Here is a 19,168-nt window from a genome sequence, read left to right as displayed (position 1 = left end):
AAATTACGCCGGAAACGGTCGTCTTTGTTTTGATATTGCTCAAAACACGAAGTCGAATTCCGTTTGTTTGTTTTTCAGATATCGGTTGGTAACTTCTGTTCTATACATGCTAGCGACCTAAAACTTGTTTTATCGCATTTAGCGCGTCAAATTACGCCGGAAACGGTCGTCTTTGTTTTGATATTGCTCGAAACACGAAGTCGAAGTCCGTTTGTTTGTTTTTTCAGATATCGGTTGGTAACTTTTTTCCTATACATGCTAGCGACCTAAAACTTGTTTTATCGCATTCAGCGCGTTAAATTACGCCGGAAACGGTCGTCTTCGTTTTGATATTGCTCGAAACACGAAGTCGAAGTCCGTTTGTTTGTTTTTCAGATATCGGTTGGTAACTTTTTTTCTATACATGCTAGCGACCTAAAACTTGTTTTATCGCATTCAGCGCGTCAAATTACGCCGGAAACGGCCGTCTTTGTTTTGATATTGCTCGAAACACGAAGTCGAAGTCCGTTTGTTTGTTTTTCAGATATCGGTTGGTAACTTTTTTTCTATACATGCTAGCGACCTAAAACTTGTTTTATCGCATTCAGCGCGTCAAATTACGCCGGAAACGGCCGTCTCTGTTTCGATATTGCTCGAAACACGAAGTCGAAGTCCGTTTGTTTGTTTTTCAGATATCGGTTGGTAACTTCTTTTCTATACATGCTAGCGACCTAAAACTTGTTTTATCGCATTCAGCGCGTCAAATTACGCCGGAAACGGCCGTCTCTGTTTCGATATTGCTCGAAACACGAAGTCAAAGTCCGTTTGTTTGTTTTTCAGATATCGGTTGGTAACTTTTTTTCTATACATGATAATCGACCTAAAACTTGTTTCATCGCATTCAGCGCGTCAAATTACGCCGGAAACGGTCGTCTTTGTTTTGATATTGCTCAAAACACGAAGTCGAATTCCGTTTGTTTGTTTTTCAGATATCGGTTGGTAACTTTTTTTCTATACATGCTAGCGACCTAAAACTTGTTTTATCGCATTCAGCGCGTCAAATTACGCCGGAAACGGCCGTCTTTGTTTTGATATTGCTCGAAACACGAAGTCGAAGTCCGTTTGTTTGTTTTTCAGATATCGGTTGGTAACTTTTTTTCTATACATGCTAGCGACCTAAAACTTGTTTTATCGCATTCAGCGCGTCAAATTACGCCGGAAACGGCCGTCTCTGTTTCGATATTGCTCGAAACACGAAGTCAAAGTCCGTTTGTTTGTTTTTCAGATATCGGTTGGTAACTTCTTTTCTATACATGCTAGCGACCTAAAACTTGTTTGATCGCATTCAGCGCGTCAAATTACGCCGGAAACGGCCGTCTCTGTTTCGATATTGCTCGAAACACGAAGTCGAAGTCCGTTTGTTTGTTTTATCAGATATCGGTTGGTAACTTTTTTTCTATACATGCTAGCGACCTAGAACTTGTTTCATCGCATTCAGCGCGTCAAATTACGCCGGAAACGGTCGTCTTTGTTTTGATATTGCTCAAAACACGAAGTCGAATTCCGTTTGTTTGTTTTTCAGATATCGGTTGGTAACTTTTTTTCTATACATGCTAGCGACCTAAAACTTGTTTTATCGCATTTAGCGCGTCAAATTACGCCGGAAACGGTCGTCTTTGTTTTGATATTGCTCGAAACACGAAGTCGAAGTCCGTTTGTTTGTTTTTCAGATATCGGTTGGTAACTTCTGTTCTATACATGCTAGCGACCTAAAACTTGTTTTATCGCATTTAGCGCGTCAAATTACGCCGGAAACGGTCGTCTTTGTTTTGATATTGCTCGAAACACGAAGTCGAAGTCCGTTTGTTTGTTTTTTCAGATATCGGTTGGTAACTTTTTTCCTATACATGCTAGCGACCTAAAACTTGTTTTATCGCATTCAGCGCGTTAAATTACGCCGGAAACGGTCGTCTTCGTTTTGATATTGCTCGAAACACGAAGTCGAAGTCCGTTTGTTTGTTTTTCAGATATCGGTTGGTAACTTTTTTTCTATACATGCTAGCGACCTAAAACTTGTTTTATCGCATTCAGCGCGTCAAATTACGCCGGAAACGGCCGTCTCTGTTTCGATATTGCTCGAAACACGAAGTCAAAGTCCGTTTGTTTGTTTTTCAGATATCGGTTGGTAACTTCTTTTCTATACATGCTAGCGACCTAAAACTTGTTTGATCGCATTCAGCGCGTCAAATTACGCCGGAAACGGCCGTCTCTGTTTCGATATTGCTCGAAACACGAAGTCGAAGTCCGTTTGTTTGTTTTATCAGATATCGGTTGGTAACTTTTTTTCTATACATGCTAGCGACCTAGAACTTGTTTCATCGCATTCAGCGCGTCAAATTACGCCGGAAACGGTCGTCTTTGTTTTGATATTGCTCAAAACACGAAGTCGAATTCCGTTTGTTTGTTTTTCAGATATCGGTTGGTAACTTTTTTTCTATACATGCTAGCGACCTAAAACTTGTTTTATCGCATTTAGCGCGTCAAATTACGCCGGAAACGGTCGTCTTTGTTTTGATATTGCTCGAAACACGAAGTCGAAGTCCGTTTGTTTGTTTTTCAGATATCGGTTGGTAACTTCTGTTCTATACATGCTAGCGACCTAAAACTTGTTTTATCGCATTTAGCGCGTCAAATTACGCCGGAAACGGTCGTCTTTGTTTTGATATTGCTCGAAACACGAAGTCGAAGTCCGTTTGTTTGTTTTTTCAGATATCGGTTGGTAACTTTTTTCCTATACATGCTAGCGACCTAAAACTTGTTTTATCGCATTCAGCGCGTTAAATTACGCCGGAAACGGTCGTCTTCGTTTTGATATTGCTCGAAACACGAAGTCGAAGTCCGTTTGTTTGTTTTTCAGATATCGGTTGGTAACTTTTTTTCTATACATGCTAGCGACCTAAAACTTGTTTTATCGCATTCAGCGCGTCAAATTACGCCGGAAACGGCCGTCTTTGTTTTGATATTGCTCGAAACACGAAGTCGAAGTCCGTTTGTTTGTTTTTCAGATATCGGTTGGTAACTTTTTTTCTATACATGCTAGCGACCTAAAACTTGTTTTATCGCATTCAGCGCGTCAAATTACGCCGGAAACGGCCGTCTCTGTTTCGATATTGCTCGAAACACGAAGTCGAAGTCCGTTTGTTTGTTTTTCAGATATCGGTTGGTAACTTCTTTTCTATACATGCTAGCGACCTAAAACTTGTTTTATCGCATTCAGCGCGTCAAATTACGCCGGAAACGGCCGTCTCTGTTTCGATATTGCTCGAAACACGAAGTCAAAGTCCGTTTGTTTGTTTTTCAGATATCGGTTGGTAACTTTTTTTCTATACATGCTAATCGACCTAAAACTTGTTTCATCGCATTCAGCGCGTCAAATTACGCCGGAAACGGTCGTCTTTGTTTTGATATTGCTCGAAACACGAAGTCGAAGTCCGTTTGTTTGTTTTTCAGATATCGGTTGGTAACTTTTTTTCTATACATGCTAGCGACCTAAAACTTGTTTTATCGCATTCAGCGCGTCAAATTACGCCGGAAACGGCCGTCTCTGTTTCGATATTGCTCGAAACACGAAGTCGAAGTCCGTTTGTTTGTTTTTCAGATATCGGTTGGTAACTTCTTTTCTATACATGCTAGCGACCTAAAACTTGTTTTATCGCATTCAGCGCGTCAAATTACGCCGGAAACGGCCGTCTCTGTTTCGATATTGCTCGAAACACGAAGTCAAAGTCCGTTTGTTTGTTTTTCAGATATCGGTTGGTAACTTTTTTTCTATACATGCTAATCGACCTAAAACTTGTTTCATCGCATTCAGCGCGTCAAATTACGCCGGAAACGGTCGTCTTTGTTTTGATATTGCTCAAAACACGAAGTCGAATTCCGTTTGTTTGTTTTTCAGATATCGGTTGGTAACTTTTTTTCTATACATGCTAGCGACCTAAAACTTGTTTTATCGCATTCAGCGCGTCAAATTACGCCGGAAACGGCCGTCTCTGTTTCGATATTGCTCGAAACACGAAGTCGAAGTCCGTTTGTTTGTTTTTCAGATATCGGTTGGTAACTTTTTTTCTATACATGCTAATCGACCTAAAACTTGTTTCATCGCATTCAGCGCGTCAAATTACGCCGGAAACGGTCGTCTTTGTTTTGATATTGCTCAAAACACGAAGTCGAATTCCGTTTGTTTGTTTTTCAGATATCGGTTGGTAACTTTTTTTCTATACATGCTAGCGACCTAAAACTTGTTTTATCGCATTCAGCGCGTCAAATTACGCCGGAAACGGCCGTCTTTGTTTTGATATTGCTCGAAACACGAAGTCGAAGTCGGTTTGTTTGTTTTTCAGATATCGGTTGGTAACTTTTTTTCTATACATGCTAGCGACCTAAAACTTGTTTTATCGCATTCAGCGCGTCAAATTACGCCGGAAACGGCCGTCTTTGTTTTGATATCGCTCGAAACACGAAGTCGAATTCCGTTCGTTTGTTCCGTGGATATCGGTGAGTAACTTTTTTTCTATACATGCTAGCGACCTAAAACTTGTTTTATCGCATTCAGCGCGTCAAATTACGCCGGAAACGGCCGTCTTTGTTTTGATATTGCTCGAAACACGAAGTCGAAGTCCGTTCGTTTGTTTTTCAGATATCGGTTGGTAACTTTTTTTCTATACATGCTAGCGACCTAAAACTTGTTTTATCGCATTCAGCGCGTCAAATTACGCCGGAAACGGTCGTCTTTGTTTTGATATTGCTCGAAACACGAAGTCGAAGTCCGTTTGTTTGTTTTTCAGATATCGGTTGTTAACTTTTTTTCTATACATGCTAGCGACCTAAAACTTGTTTTATCGCATTCAGCGCGTCAAATTACGCCGGAAACGGCCGTCTTTGTTTTGATATCGCTCGAAACGCGAAGTCGAATTCCGTTCGTTTGTTTCGTGGATATCGGTGAGTAACTTTTTTTCTATACATGCTAGCGACCTAAAACTTGTTTTATCGCATTCAGCGCGTCAAATTACGCCGGAAACGGCCGTCTTTGTTTTGATATTGCTCGAAACACGGAGTCGAAGTCCGTTCGTTTGTTTTTCAGATATCGGTTGTTAACTTCTTTTCTATACATGCTAGCGACCTAAAACTTGTTTTATCGCATTCAGCGCGTCAAATTACGCCGGAAACGGTCGTCTTTGTTTTGATATTGCTCGAAACACGAAGTCGAATTCCGTTCGTTTGTTTCGTGGATATCGGTAAGTAACTTTTTTTCCATACATGCTAGCGACCTAAAATTTGTTTTATCGCATTCAGCGCGTCAAATTACGTCGGAAACGGCCGTCTTTGTTTTGATATTGCTCGATAGACGAAGTCGGAGTCCGTTTGTTTGTTTTTCAGATATCGGTTGGTAACTTTTTTTCTATACATGCTAGCGACCTAAAACTTGTTTTATCGCATTCAGCGCGTCAAATTACGCCGGAAACGGTCGTCTTTGTTTTGATATTGCTCAAAACACGAAGTCGAATTCCGTTCGTTTGTTTCGTGGATATCGGTGAGTAACTTTTTTTCTATACATGCTAGCGACCTAAAACTTGTTTTATCGCATTCAGCGCGTCAAATTACGCCGGAAACGGCCGTCTTTGTTTTGATATTGCTCGAAACACGAAGTCGAAGTCCGTTCGTTTGTTTTTCAGATATCGGTTGGTAACTTTTTTTCTATACATGCTAGCGACCTAAAACTTGTTTTATCGCATTCAGCGCGTCGAATTACGCCGGAAACGGTCGTCTTTGTTTTGATATTGCTCGAAACACAAAGTCGAAGTCCGTTTGTTTGTTTTTCAGATATCGGTTGGTAACTTTTTTTCTATACATGCTAGCGACCTAAAACTTGTTTTATCGCATTCAGCGCGTCAAATTACGCCGGAAACGGCCGTCTTTGTTTTGATATTGCTCGAAACACGAAGTCGAAGTCCGTTCGTTTGTTTTTCAGATATCGGTTGGTAACTTTTTTTCTATACATGCTAGCGACCTAAAACTTGTTTTATCGCATTCAGCGCGTCAAATTACGCCGGAAACGGCCGTCTTTGTTTTGATATTGCTCGAAACACGGAGTCGTAGTCCGTTCGTTTGTTTCTCAGATATCGGTTGGTAACTTTTTTTCTATACATGCTAGCGACCTAAAACTTGTTTTATCGCATTCAGCGCGTCAAATTACGCCGGAAACGGTCGTCTTTGTTTTGATATTGCTCGAAACACAAAGTCGAAGTCCGTTCGTTTGTTTTTCAGATATCGGTTGTTAACTTCTTTTCTATACATGCTAGCGACCTAAAACTTGTTTTATCGCATTCAGCGCGTCAAATTACGCCGGAAACGGTCGTCTTTGTTTTGATATTGCTCGAAACACGAAGTCGAATTCCGTTCGTTTGTTTCGTGGATATCGGTGAGTAACTTTTTTTCCATACATGCTAGCGACCTAAAATTTGTTTTATCGCATTCAGCGCGTCAAATTACGTCGGAAACGGCCGTCTTTGTTTTGATATTGCTCGATAGACGAAGTCGGAGTCCGTTTGTTTGTTTTTCAGATATCGGTTGGTAACTTTTTTTCTATACATGCTAGCGACCTAAAACTTGTTTTATCGCATTCAGCGCGTCAAATTACGCCGGAAACGGTCGTCTTTGTTTTGATATTGCTCAAAACACGAAGTCGAATTCCGTTCGTTTGTTTCGTGGATATCGGTGAGTAACTTTTTTTCTATACATGCTAGCGACCTAAAACTTGTTTTATCGCATTCAGCGCGTCAAATTACGCCGGAAACGGCCGTCTTTGTTTTGATATTGCTCGAAACACGAAGTCGAAGTCCGTTCGTTTGTTTTTCAGATATCGGTTGGTAACTTTTTTTCTATACATGCTAGCGACCTAAAACTTGTTTTATCGCATTCAGCGCGTCAAATTACGCCGGAAACGGTCGTCTTTGTTTTGATATTGCTCGAAACACAAAGTCGAAGTCCGTTTGTTTGTTTTTCAGATATCGGTTGGTAACTTTTTTTCTATACATGCTAGCGACCTAAAACTTGTTTTATCGCATTCAGCGCGTCAAATTACGCCGGAAACGGCCGTCTTTGTTTTGATATTGCTCGAAACACGAAGTCGAAGTCCGTTCGTTTGTTTTTCAGATATCGGTTGGTAACTTTTTTTCTATACATGCTAGCGACCTAAAACTTGTTTTATCGCATTCAGCGCGTCAAATTACGCCGGAAACGGTCGTCTTTGTTTTGATATTGCTCAAAACACGAAGTCGAATTCCGTTCGTTTGTTTCGTGGATATCGGTGAGTAACTTTTTTTCTATACATGCTAGCGACCTAAAACTTGTTTTATCGCATTCAGCGCGTCAAATTACGCCGGAAACGGCCGTCTTTGTTTTGATATTGCTCGAAACACGAAGTCGAAGTCCGTTTGTTTGTTTTTCAGATATCGGTTGGTAACTTTTTTTCTATACATGCTAGCGACCTAAAACTTGTTTTATCGCATTCAGCGCGTCAAATTACGCCGGAAACGGTCGTCTTTGTTTTGATATTGCTCAAAACACGAAGTCGAATTCCGTTCGTTTGTTTCGTGGATATCGGTGAGTAACTTTTTTTCTATACATGCTAGCGACCTAAAACTTGTTTTATCGCATTCAGCGCGTCAAATTACGCCGGAAACGGCCGTCTTTGTTTTGATATTGCTCGAAACACGAAGTCGAAGTCCGTTCGTTTGTTTTTCAGATATCGGTTGGTAACTTTTTTTCTATACATGCTAGCGACCTAAAACTTGTTTTATCGCATTCAGCGCGTCAAATTACGCCGGAAACGGTCGTCTTTGTTTTGATATTGCTCGAAACACAAAGTCGAAGTCCGTTTGTTTGTTTTTCAGATATCGGTTGGTAACTTTTTTTCTATACATGCTAGCGACCTAAAACTTGTTTTATCGCATTCAGCGCGTCAAATTACGCCGAAAACGGCCGTCTTTGTTTTGATATTGCTCGAAACACGAAGTCGAAGTCCGTTCGTTTGTTTTTCAGATATCGGTTGGTAACTTTTTTTCTATACATGCTAGCGACCTAAAACTTGTTTTATCGCATTCAGCGCGTCAAATTACGCCGGAAACGGTCGTCTTTGTTTTGATATTGCTCGAAACACGAAGTCGAAGTCCGTTTGTTTGTTTTTCAGATATCGGTTGGTAACTTTTTTTCTATACATGCTAGCGACCTAAAACTTGTTTTATCGCATTCAGCGCGTCAAATTACGCCGGAAACGGCCGTCTTTGTTTTGATGTTGCTTGAAACACGAAGTCGAAGTCTGTTCGTTTGTTTTTCAGATATCGGTTGGTAACTTTTTTTCTATACATGCTAGCGACCTAAAACTTGTTTTATCGCATTCAGCGCGTCAAATTACGCCGGAAACGGTCGTCTTTGTTTTGATATTGCTCAAAACACGAAGTCGAAGTCCGTTTGTTTGTTTTTCAGATATCGGTTGGTAACTTTTTTTTTATACATGCTAGCGACCTAAAACTTGTTTTATCGCATTCAGCGCGTCAAATTACGCCGGAAACGGCCGTCTTTGTTTTGATGTTGCTCGAAACACGAAGTCGAAGTCTGTTCGTTTGTTTTTCAGATATCGGTTGGTAGATTTTTTTCTATACATGCTAGCGACCTAAAACTTGTTTTATCGCATTCAGCGCGTCAAATTACGTCGGAAACGGCCGTCTTTGTTTTGATATTGCTCGATAGACGAAGTCGGAGTCCGTTTGTTTGTTTTTCAGATATCGGTTGGTAACTTTTTTTCTATACATGCTAGCGACCTAAAACTTGTTTTATCGCATTCAGCGCGTCAAATTACGCCGGAAACGGCCGTCTTTGTTTTGATGTTGCTCGAAACACGAAGTCGAAGTCTGTTCGTTTGTTTTTCAGATATCGGTTGGTAACTTTTTTTCTATACATGCTAGCGACCTAAAACTTGTTTTATCGCATTCAGCGCGTCAAATTACGTCGGAAACGGCCGTCTTTGTTTTGATATTGCTCGATAGACGAAGTCGGAGTCCGTTTGTTTGTTTTTCAGATATCGGTTGGTAACTTTTTTTCTATACATGCTAGCGACCTAAAACTTGTTTTATCGCATTCAGCGCGTCAAATTACGCCGGAAACGGTCGTCTTTGTTTTGATATTGCTCAAAACACGAAGTCGAATTCCGTTCGTTTGTTTCGTGGATATCGGTGAGTAACTTTTTTTCTATACATGCTAGCGACCTAAAACTTGTTTTATCGCATTCAGCGCGTCAAATTACGCCGGAAGCGGCCGTCTTTGTTTTGATATTGCTCGAAACACGAAGTCGAAGTCTGTTCGTTTGTTTTTCAGATATCGGTTGGTAACTTTTTTTCTATACATGCTAGCGACCTAAAACTTGTTTTATCGCATTCAGCGCGTCAAATTACGCCGGAAACGGCCGTCTTTGTTTTGATATTGCTCGAAACACGAAGTCGAAGTCTGTTCGTTTGTTTTTCAGATATCGGTTGGTAACTTTTTTTCTATACATGCTAGCGACCTAAAACTTGTTTTATCGCATTCAGCGCGTCAAATTACGCCGGAAACGGCCGTCTTTGTTTTGATATTGCTCGAAACACGAAGTCGAAGTCCGTTCGTTTGATTTTCAGATATCGGTTGGTAACTTTTTTTCTATACATGCTAGCGACCTAAAACTTGTTTTATCGCATCCAGCGCGTCAAATTACGCCGGAAACGGCCGTCTTTGTTTTGATATTGCTCGAAACACGAAGTCGAAGTCCGTTCGTTTGTTTTTCAGATATCGGTTGGTAACTTTTTTTCTATACATGCTAGCGACCTAAAACTTGTTTTATCGCATTCAGCGCGTCAAATTACGCCGGAAACGGTCGTCTTTGTTTTGATATTGCTCGAAACACAAAGTCGAAGTCCGTTTGTTTGTTTTTCAGATATCGGTTGGTAACTTTTTTTCTATACATGCTAGCGACCTAAAACTTGTTTTATCGCATTCAGCGCGTCAAATTACGCCGGAAACGGCCGTCTTTGTTTTGATATTGCTCGAAACACGAAGTCGAAGTCCGTTCGTTTGTTTTTCAGATATCGGTTGGTAACTTTTTTTCTATACATGCTAGCGACCTAAAACTTGTTTTATCGCATTCAGCGCGTCAAATTACGCCGGAAACGGCCGTCTTTGTTTTGATATTGCTCGAAACACGGAGTCGTAGTCCGTTCGTTTGTTTCTCAGATATCGGTTGGTAACTTTTTTTCTATACATGCTAGCGACCTAAAACTTGTTTTATCGCATTCAGCGCGTCAAATTACGCCGGAAACGGTCGTCTTTGTTTTGATATTGCTCGAAACACGAAGTCGAATTCCGTTCGTTTGTTTCGTGGATATCGGTGAGTAACTTTTTTTCCATACATGCTAGCGACCTAAAATTTGTTTTATCGCATTCAGCGCGTCAAATTACGTCGGAAACGGCCGTCTTTGTTTTGATATTGCTCGATAGACGAAGTCGGAGTCCGTTTGTTTGTTTTTCAGATATCGGTTGGTAACTTTTTTTCTATACATGCTAGCGACCTGAAACTTGTTTTATCGCATTCAGCGCGTCAAATTACGCCGGAAACGGTCGTCTTTGTTTTGATATTGCTCGATAGACGAAGTCGGAGTCCGTTTGTTTGTTTTTCAGATATCGGTTGGTAACTTTTTTTCTATACATGCTAGCGACCTAAAACTTGTTTTATCGCATTCAGCGCGTCAAATTACGCCGGAAACGGCCGTCTTTGTTTTGATATTGCTCGAAACACGAAGTCGAAGTCCGTTCGTTTGTTTTTCAGATATCGGTTGGTAACTTTTTTTCTATACATGCTAGCGACCTGAAACTTGTTTTATCGCATTCAGCGCGTCAAATTACGCCGGAAACGGTCGTCTTTGTTTTGATATTGCTCAGACACGAAGTCGAAGTCCGTTTGTTTGTTTTTCAGATATTGGTTGGTAACTTTTTTTCTATACATGCTAGCGACCTAAAACTTGTTTTATCGCATTCAGCGCGTCAAATTACGCCGGAAACGGCCGTCTTTGTTTTGATATTGCTCGAAACACGAAGTCGAAGTCCGTTCGTTTGTTTTTCAGATATCGGTTGGTAACTTTTTTTCTATACATGCTAGCGACCTAAAACTTATTTTATCGCATTCAGCGCGTCAAATTACGCCGGAAACGGTCGTCTTTGTTTTGATATTGCTCGAAACACAAAGTCGAAGTCCGTTTGTTTGTTTTTCAGATATCGGTTGGTAACTTTTTTTCTATACATGCTAGCGACCTAAAACTTGTTTTATCGCATTCAGCGCGTCAAATTACGCCGGAAACGGCCGTCTTTGTTTTGATATTGCTCGAAACACGAAGTCGAAGTCCGTTCGTTTGTTTTTCAGATATCGGTTGGTAACTTTTTTTCTATACATGCTAGCGACCTAAAACTTGTTTTATCGCATTCAGCGCGTCAAATTACGCCGGAAACGGTCGTCTTTGTTTTGATATTGCTCAAAACACGAAGTCGAATTCCGTTCGTTTGTTTCGTGGATATCGGTGAGTAACTTTTTTTCTATACATGCTAGCGACCTAAAACTTGTTTTATCGCATTCAGCGCGTCAAATTACGCCTGAAACGGCCGTCTTTGTTTTGATATTGCTCGAAACACGAAGTCGAAGTCCGTTTGTTTGTTTTTCAGATATCGGTTGGTAACTTTTTTTCTATACATGCTAGCGACCTAAAACTTGTTTTATCGCATTCAGCGCGTCAAATTACGCCGGAAACGGTCGTCTTTGTTTTGATATTGCTCGAAACACAAAGTCGAAGTCCGTTTGTTTGTTTTTCAGATATCGGTTGGTAACTTTTTTTCTATACATGCTAGCGACCTAAAACTTGTTTTATCGCATTCAGCGCGTCAAATTACGCCGGAAACGGCCGTCTTTGTTTTGATATTGCTCGAAACACGAAGTCGAAGTCCGTTCGTTTGTTTTTCAGATATCGGTTGGTAACTTTTTTTCTATACATGCTAGCGACCTAAAACTTGTTTTATCGCATTCAGCGCGTCAAATTACGCCGGAAACGGCCGTCTTTGTTTTGATATTGCTCGAAACACGGAGTCGTAGTCCGTTCGTTTGTTTCTCAGATATCGGTTGGTAACTTTTTTTCTATACATGCTAGCGACCTAAAACTTGTTTTATCGCATTCAGCGCGTCAAATTACGCCGGAAACGGTCGTCTTTGTTTTGATATTGCTCGAAACACGAAGTCGAATTCCGTTCGTTTGTTTCGTGGATATCGGTGAGTAACTTTTTTTCCATACATGCTAGCGACCTAAAATTTGTTTTATCGCATTCAGCGCGTCAAATTACGTCGGAAACGGCCGTCTTTGTTTTGATATTGCTCGATAGACGAAGTCGGAGTCCGTTTGTTTGTTTTTCAGATATCGGTTGGTAACTTTTTTTCTATACATGCTAGCGACCTGAAACTTGTTTTATCGCATTCAGCGCGTCAAATTACGCCGGAAACGGTCGTCTTTGTTTTGATATTGCTCGATAGACGAAGTCGGAGTCCGTTTGTTTGTTTTTCAGATGTCGGTTGGTAACTTTTTTTCTATACATGCTAGCGACCTAAAACTTGTTTTATCGCATTCAGCGCGTCAAATTACGCCGGAAACGGCCGTCTTTGTTTTGATATTGCTCGAAACACGAAGTCGAAGTCCGTTCGTTTGTTTTTCAGATATCGGTTGGTAACTTTTTTTCTATACATGCTAGCGACCTGAAACTTGTTTTATCGCATTCAGCGCGTCAAATTACGCCGGAAACGGTCGTCTTTGTTTTGATATTGCTCAGACACGAAGTCGAAGTCCGTTTGTTTGTTTTTCAGATATTGGTTGGTAACTTTTTTTCTATACATGCTAGCGACCTAAAACTTGTTTTATCGCATTCAGCGCGTCAAATTACGCCGGAAACGGCCGTCTTTGTTTTGATATTGCTCGAAACACGAAGTCGAAGTCCGTTCGTTTGTTTTTCAGATATCGGTTGGTAACTTTTTTTCTATACATGCTAGCGACCTAAAACTTATTTTATCGCATTCAGCGCGTCAAATTACGCCGGAAACGGTCGTCTTTGTTTTGATATTGCTCGAAACACAAAGTCGAAGTCCGTTTGTTTGTTTTTCAGATATCGGTTGGTAACTTTTTTTCTATACATGCTAGCGACCTAAAACTTGTTTTATCGCATTCAGCGCGTCAAATTACGCCGGAAACGGCCGTCTTTGTTTTGATATTGCTCGAAACACGAAGTCGAAGTCCGTTCGTTTGTTTTTCAGATATCGGTTGGTAACTTTTTTTCTATACATGCTAGCGACCTAAAACTTGTTTTATCGCATTCAGCGCGTCAAATTACGCCGGAAACGGCCGTCTTTGTTTTGATATTGCTCGAAACACGGAGTCGTAGTCCGTTCGTTTGTTTCTCAGATATCGGTTGGTAACTTTTTTTCTATACATGCTAGCGACCTAAAACTTGTTTTATCGCATTCAGCGCGTCAAATTACGCCGGAAACGGTCGTCTTTGTTTTGATATTGCTCGAAACACGAAGTCGAATTCCGTTCGTTTGTTTCGTGGATATCGGTGAGTAACTTTTTTTCCATACATGCTAGCGACCTAAAATTTGTTTTATCGCATTCAGCGCGTCAAATTACGTCGGAAACGGCCGTCTTTGTTTTGATATTGCTCGATAGACGAAGTCGGAGTCCGTTTGTTTGTTTTTCAGATATCGGTTGGTAACTTTTTTTCTATACATGCTAGCGACCTGAAACTTGTTTTATCGCATTCAGCGCGTCAAATTACGCCGAAAACGGCCGTCTTTGTTTTGATATTGCTCGATAGACGAAGTCGGAGTCCGTTTGTTTGTTTTTCAGATATCGGTTGGTAACTTTTTTTCTATACATGCTAGCGACCTGAAACTTGTTTTATCGCATTCAGCGCGTCAAATTACGCCGGAAACGGCCGTCTTAGTTTTGATATTGCTCGAAACACGAAGTCGAAGTCCGTTCGTTTGATTTTCAGATATCGGTTGGTAACTTTTTTTCTATACATGCTAGCGACCTAAAACTTGTTTTATCGCATCCAGCGCGTCAAATTACGACGGAAACGGTCGTCTTTGTTTTGATATTGCTCGAAACACGAAGTCGAAGTCCGTTTGTTTGTTTTTCAGATATCGGTTGGTAACTTTTTTTCTATACATGCTAGCGACCTGAAACTTGTTTTATCGCATTCAGCGCGTCAAATTACGCCGGAAACGGCCGTCTTTGTTTTGATATTGCTCGAAACACGAAGTCGAAGTCCGTTCGTTTGTTTTTCAGATATCGGTTGGTAACTTTTTTTCTATACATGCTAGCGACCTAAAACTTGTTATATCGCATTCAGCGCGTCAAATTACGCCGGAAACGGCCGTCTTTGTTTTGATATTGCTCGAAACACGGAGTCGTAGTCCGTTCGTTTGTTTTTCAGATATCGGTTGGTACCTTTTTTTATATACATGCTAGCGACCTAAAACTTGTTTTATCGCATTCAGCGCGTCAAATTACGCCGGAAACGGTCGTCTTTGTTTTGATATTGCTCGAAACACGAAGTCGAAGTCCGTTTGTTTGTTTTTCAGATATCGGTTGGTAACTTTTTTTCTATACATGCTAGCGACCTAAAACTTGTTTTATCGCATTCAGCGCGTCAAATTACGCCGGAAACGGCCGTCTCTGTTTCGATATTGCTCGAAACACGAAGTCGAAGTCCGTTTGTTTGTTTTTCAGATATCGGTTGGTAACTTTTTTTCTATACATGCTAGCGACCTAAAACTAGTTTTATCGCATTCAGCGCGTCAAATTACGCCGGAAACGGCCGTCTCTGTTTCGATATTGCTCGAAACACGAAGTCGAAGTCCGTTTGTTTGTTTTTCAGATATCGGTTGGTAACTTTTTTTCTATACATGCTAGCGACCTAAAACTTGTTTCATCGCATTCAGCGCGTCAAATTACGCCGGAAACGGTCGTCTTTGTTTTGATATTGCTCAAAACACGAAGTCGAATTCCGTTTGTTTGTTTTTCAGATATCGGTTGGTAACTTTTTTTCTATACATGCTAGCGACCTAAAACTTGTTTTATCGCATTCAGCGCGTCAAATTACGCCGGAAACGGCCGTCTTTGTTTTGATATTGCTCGAAACACGAAGTCGAAGTCCGTTTGTTTGTTTTTCAGATATCGGTTGGTAACTTTTCTCCTATACATGCTAGCGACCTAAAACTTGTTTGATCGCATTCAGCGCGTCAAATTACGCCGGAAACGGTCGTCTTTGTTTTGATATTGCTCGAAACACGAAGTCGAAGTCCGTTTGTTTGTTTTTCAGATATCGGTAGGTAACTTTTTTTCTATACATGCTAGCGACCTAAAACTTGTTTTATCGCATTCAGCGCGTCAAATTACGCCGGAAACGGTCGTCTTTGTTTTGATATTGCTCGAAACACGAAGTCGAAGTCCGTTTGTTTGTTTTTCAGATATCGGTTGGTAACTTTTTTTCTATACATGCTAGCGACCTAAAACTTGTTTTATCGCATTCAGCGCGTCAAATTACGCCGGAAACGGCCGTCTCTGTTTCGATATTGCTCGAAACACGAAGTCGAAGTCCGTTTGTTTGTTTTTCAGATATCGGTTGGTAACTTTTTTTCTATACATGCTAGCGACCTAAAACTAGTTTTATCGCATTCAGCGCGTCAAATTACGCCGGAAACGGCCGTCTCTGTTTCGATATTGCTCGAAACACGAAGTCGAAGTCCGTTTGTTTGTTTTTCAGATATCGGTTGGTAACTTTTTTTCTATACATGCTAGCGACCTAAAACTTGTTTCATCGCATTCAGCGCGTCAAATTACGCCGGAAACGGTCGTCTTTGTTTTGATATTGCTCAAAACACGAAGTCGAATTCCGTTTGTTTGTTTTTCAGATATCGGTTGGTAACTTTTTTTCTATACATGCTAGCGACCTAAAACTTGTTTTATCGCATTCAGCGCGTCAAATTACGCCGGAAACGGCCGTCTTTGTTTTGATATTGCTCGAAACACGAAGTCGAAGTCCGTTTGTTTGTTTTTCAGATATCGGTTGGTAACTTTTCTCCTATACATGCTAGCGACCTAAAACTTGTTTGATCGCATTCAGCGCGTCAAATTACGCCGGAAACGGTCGTCTTTGTTTTGATATTGCTCGAAACACGAAGTCGAAGTCCGTTTGTTTGTTTTTCAGATATCGGTAGGTAACTTTTTTTCTATACATGCTAGCGACCTAAAACTTGTTTTATCGCATTCAGCGCGTCAAATTACGCCGGAAACGGCCGTCTTTGTTTTGATATTGCTCGAAACACGAAGTCGAAGTCTGTTCGTTTGTTTTTCAGATATCGGTTGGTAACTTTTTTTCTATACATGCTAGCGACCTAAAACTTGTTTTATCGCATTCAGCGCGTCAAATTACGCCGGAAACGGCCGTCTTTGTTTTGATATTGCTCGAAACACGAAGTCGAAGTCCGTTCGTTTGATTTTCAGATATCGGTTGGTAACTTTTTTTCTATACATGCTAGCGACCTAAAACTTGTTTTATCGCATTCAGCGCGTCAAATTACGCCGGAAACGGTCGTCTTTGTTTTGATATTGCTCGAAACACGAAGTCGAAGTCCGTTTGTTTGTTTTTCAGATATCGGTTGGTAACTTTTTTTCTATACATGCTAGCGACCTAAAACTTGTTTTATCGCATTCAGCGCGTCAAATAACGCCGGAAACGGCCGTCTTTGTTTTGATATTGCTCGAAACACGAAGTCGAAGTCCGTTCGTTTGTTTTTCAGATATCGGTTGGTAACTTTTTTTCTATACATGCTAGCGACCTAAAACTTGTTTTATCGCATTCAGCGCGTCAAATTACGCCGGAAACGGTCGTCTTTGTTTTGATATTGCTCGAAACACGAAGTCGAAGTCCGTTTGTTTGTTTTTCAGATATCGGTTGGTAACTTTTTTTCTATACATGCTAGCGACCTGAAACTTGTTTTATCGCATTCAGCGCGTCAAATTACGCCGGAAACGGCCGTCTTTGTTTTGATATTGCTCGAAACACGAAGTCGAAGTCCGTTCGTTTGTTTTTCAGATATCGGTTGGTAACTTTTTTTCTATACATGCTAGCGACCTAAAACTTGTTATATCGCATTCAGCGCGTCAAATTACGCCGGAAACGGCCGTCTTTGTTTTGATATTGCTCGAAACACGGAGTCGTAGTCCGTTCGTTTGTTTTTCAGATATCGGTTGGTACCTTTTTTTATATACATGCTAGCGACCTAAAACTTGTTTTATCGCATTCAGCGCGTCAAATTACGCCGGAAACGGTCGTCTTTGTTTTGATATTGCTCGAAACACGAAGTCGAAGTCCGTTTGTTTGTTTTTCAGATATCGGTTGGTAACTTTTTTTCTATACATGCTAGCGACCTAAAACTTGTTTTATCGCATTCAGCGCGTTAAATTACGCCGGAAACGGTCGTCTTTGTTTTGATATTGCTCGAAACACGAAGTCGAAGTCCGTTTGTTTGTTTTTCAGATATCGGTTGGTAACTTTTTTTCTATACATGCTAGCGACCTAAAACTTGTTTTATCGCATTCAGCGCGTCAAATTACGCCGGAAACGGCCGTCTCTGTTTCGATATTGCTCGAAACACGAAGTCGAAGTCCGTTTGTTTGTTTTTCAGATATCGGTTGGTAACTTTTTTTCTATACATGCTAGCGACCTAAAACTAGTTTTATCGCATTCAGCGCGTCAAATTACGCCGGAAACGGCCGTCTCTGTTTCGATATTGCTCGAAACACGAAGTCGAAGTCCGTTTGTTTGTTTTTCAGATATCGGTTGGTAACTTTTTTTCTATACATGCTAGCGACCTAAAACTTGTTTCATCGCATTCAGCGCGTCAAATTACGCCGGAAACGGTCGTCTTTGTTTTGATATTGCTCAAAACACGAAGTCGAATTCCGTTTGTTTGTTTTTCAGATATCGGTTGGTAACTTTTTTTCTATACATGCTAGCGACCTAAAACTTGTTTTATCGCATTCAGCGCGTCAAATTACGCCGGAAACGGCCGTCTTTGTTTTGATATTGCTCGAAACACGAAGTCGAAGTCCGTTTGTTTGTTTTTCAGATATCGGTTGGTAACTTTTCTCCTATACATGCTAGCGACCTAAAACTTGTTTGATCGCATTCAGCGCGTCAAATTACGCCGGAAACGGTCGTCTTTGTTTTGATATTGCTCGAAACACGAAGTCGAAGTCCGTTTGTTTGTTTTTCAGATATCGGTAGGTAACTTTTTTTCTATACATGCTAGCGACCTAAAACTTGTTTTATCGCATTCAGCGCGTCAAATTACGCCGGAAACGGCCGTCTTTGTTTTGATATTGCTCGAAACACGAAGTCGAAGTCTGTTCGTTTGTTTTTCAGATATCGGTTGGTAACTTTTTTTCTATACATGCTAGCGACCTAAAACTTGTTTTATCGCATTCAGCGCGTCAAATTACGCCGGAAACGGCCGTCTTTGTTTTGATATTGCTCGAAACACGAAGTCGAAGTCCGTTCGTTTGATTTTCAGATATCGGTTGGTAACTTTTTTTCTATACATGCTAGCGACCTAAAACTTGTTTTATCGCATTCAGCGCGTCAAATTACGCCGGAAACGGTCGTCTTTGTTTTGATATTGCTCGAAACACGAAGTCGAAGTCCGTTTGTTTGTTTTTCAGATATCGGTTGGTAACTTTTTTTCTATACATGCTAGCGACCTAAAACTTGTTTTATCGCATTCAGCGCGTCAAATAACGCCGGAAACGGCCGTCTTTGTTTTGATATTGCTCGAAACACGAAGTCGAAGTCCGTTCGTTTGTTTTTCAGATATCGGTTGGTAACTTTTTTTCTATACATGCTAGCGACCTAAAACTTGTTTTATCGCATTCAGCGCGTCAAATTACGCCGGAAACGGTCGTCTTTGTTTTGATATTGCTCGAAACACGAAGTCGAAGTCCGTTTGTTT

This window comes from Diprion similis, chromosome 5 (assembly GCF_021155765.1).
Source record: "Diprion similis isolate iyDipSimi1 chromosome 5, iyDipSimi1.1, whole genome shotgun sequence".
NCBI classification, from domain to species: Eukaryota; Metazoa; Arthropoda; class Insecta; order Hymenoptera; family Diprionidae; genus Diprion; species Diprion similis.
The sequence above is the reverse complement of the archived record's forward strand: the minus strand, read 5'-3'. Positions refer to the sequence as shown.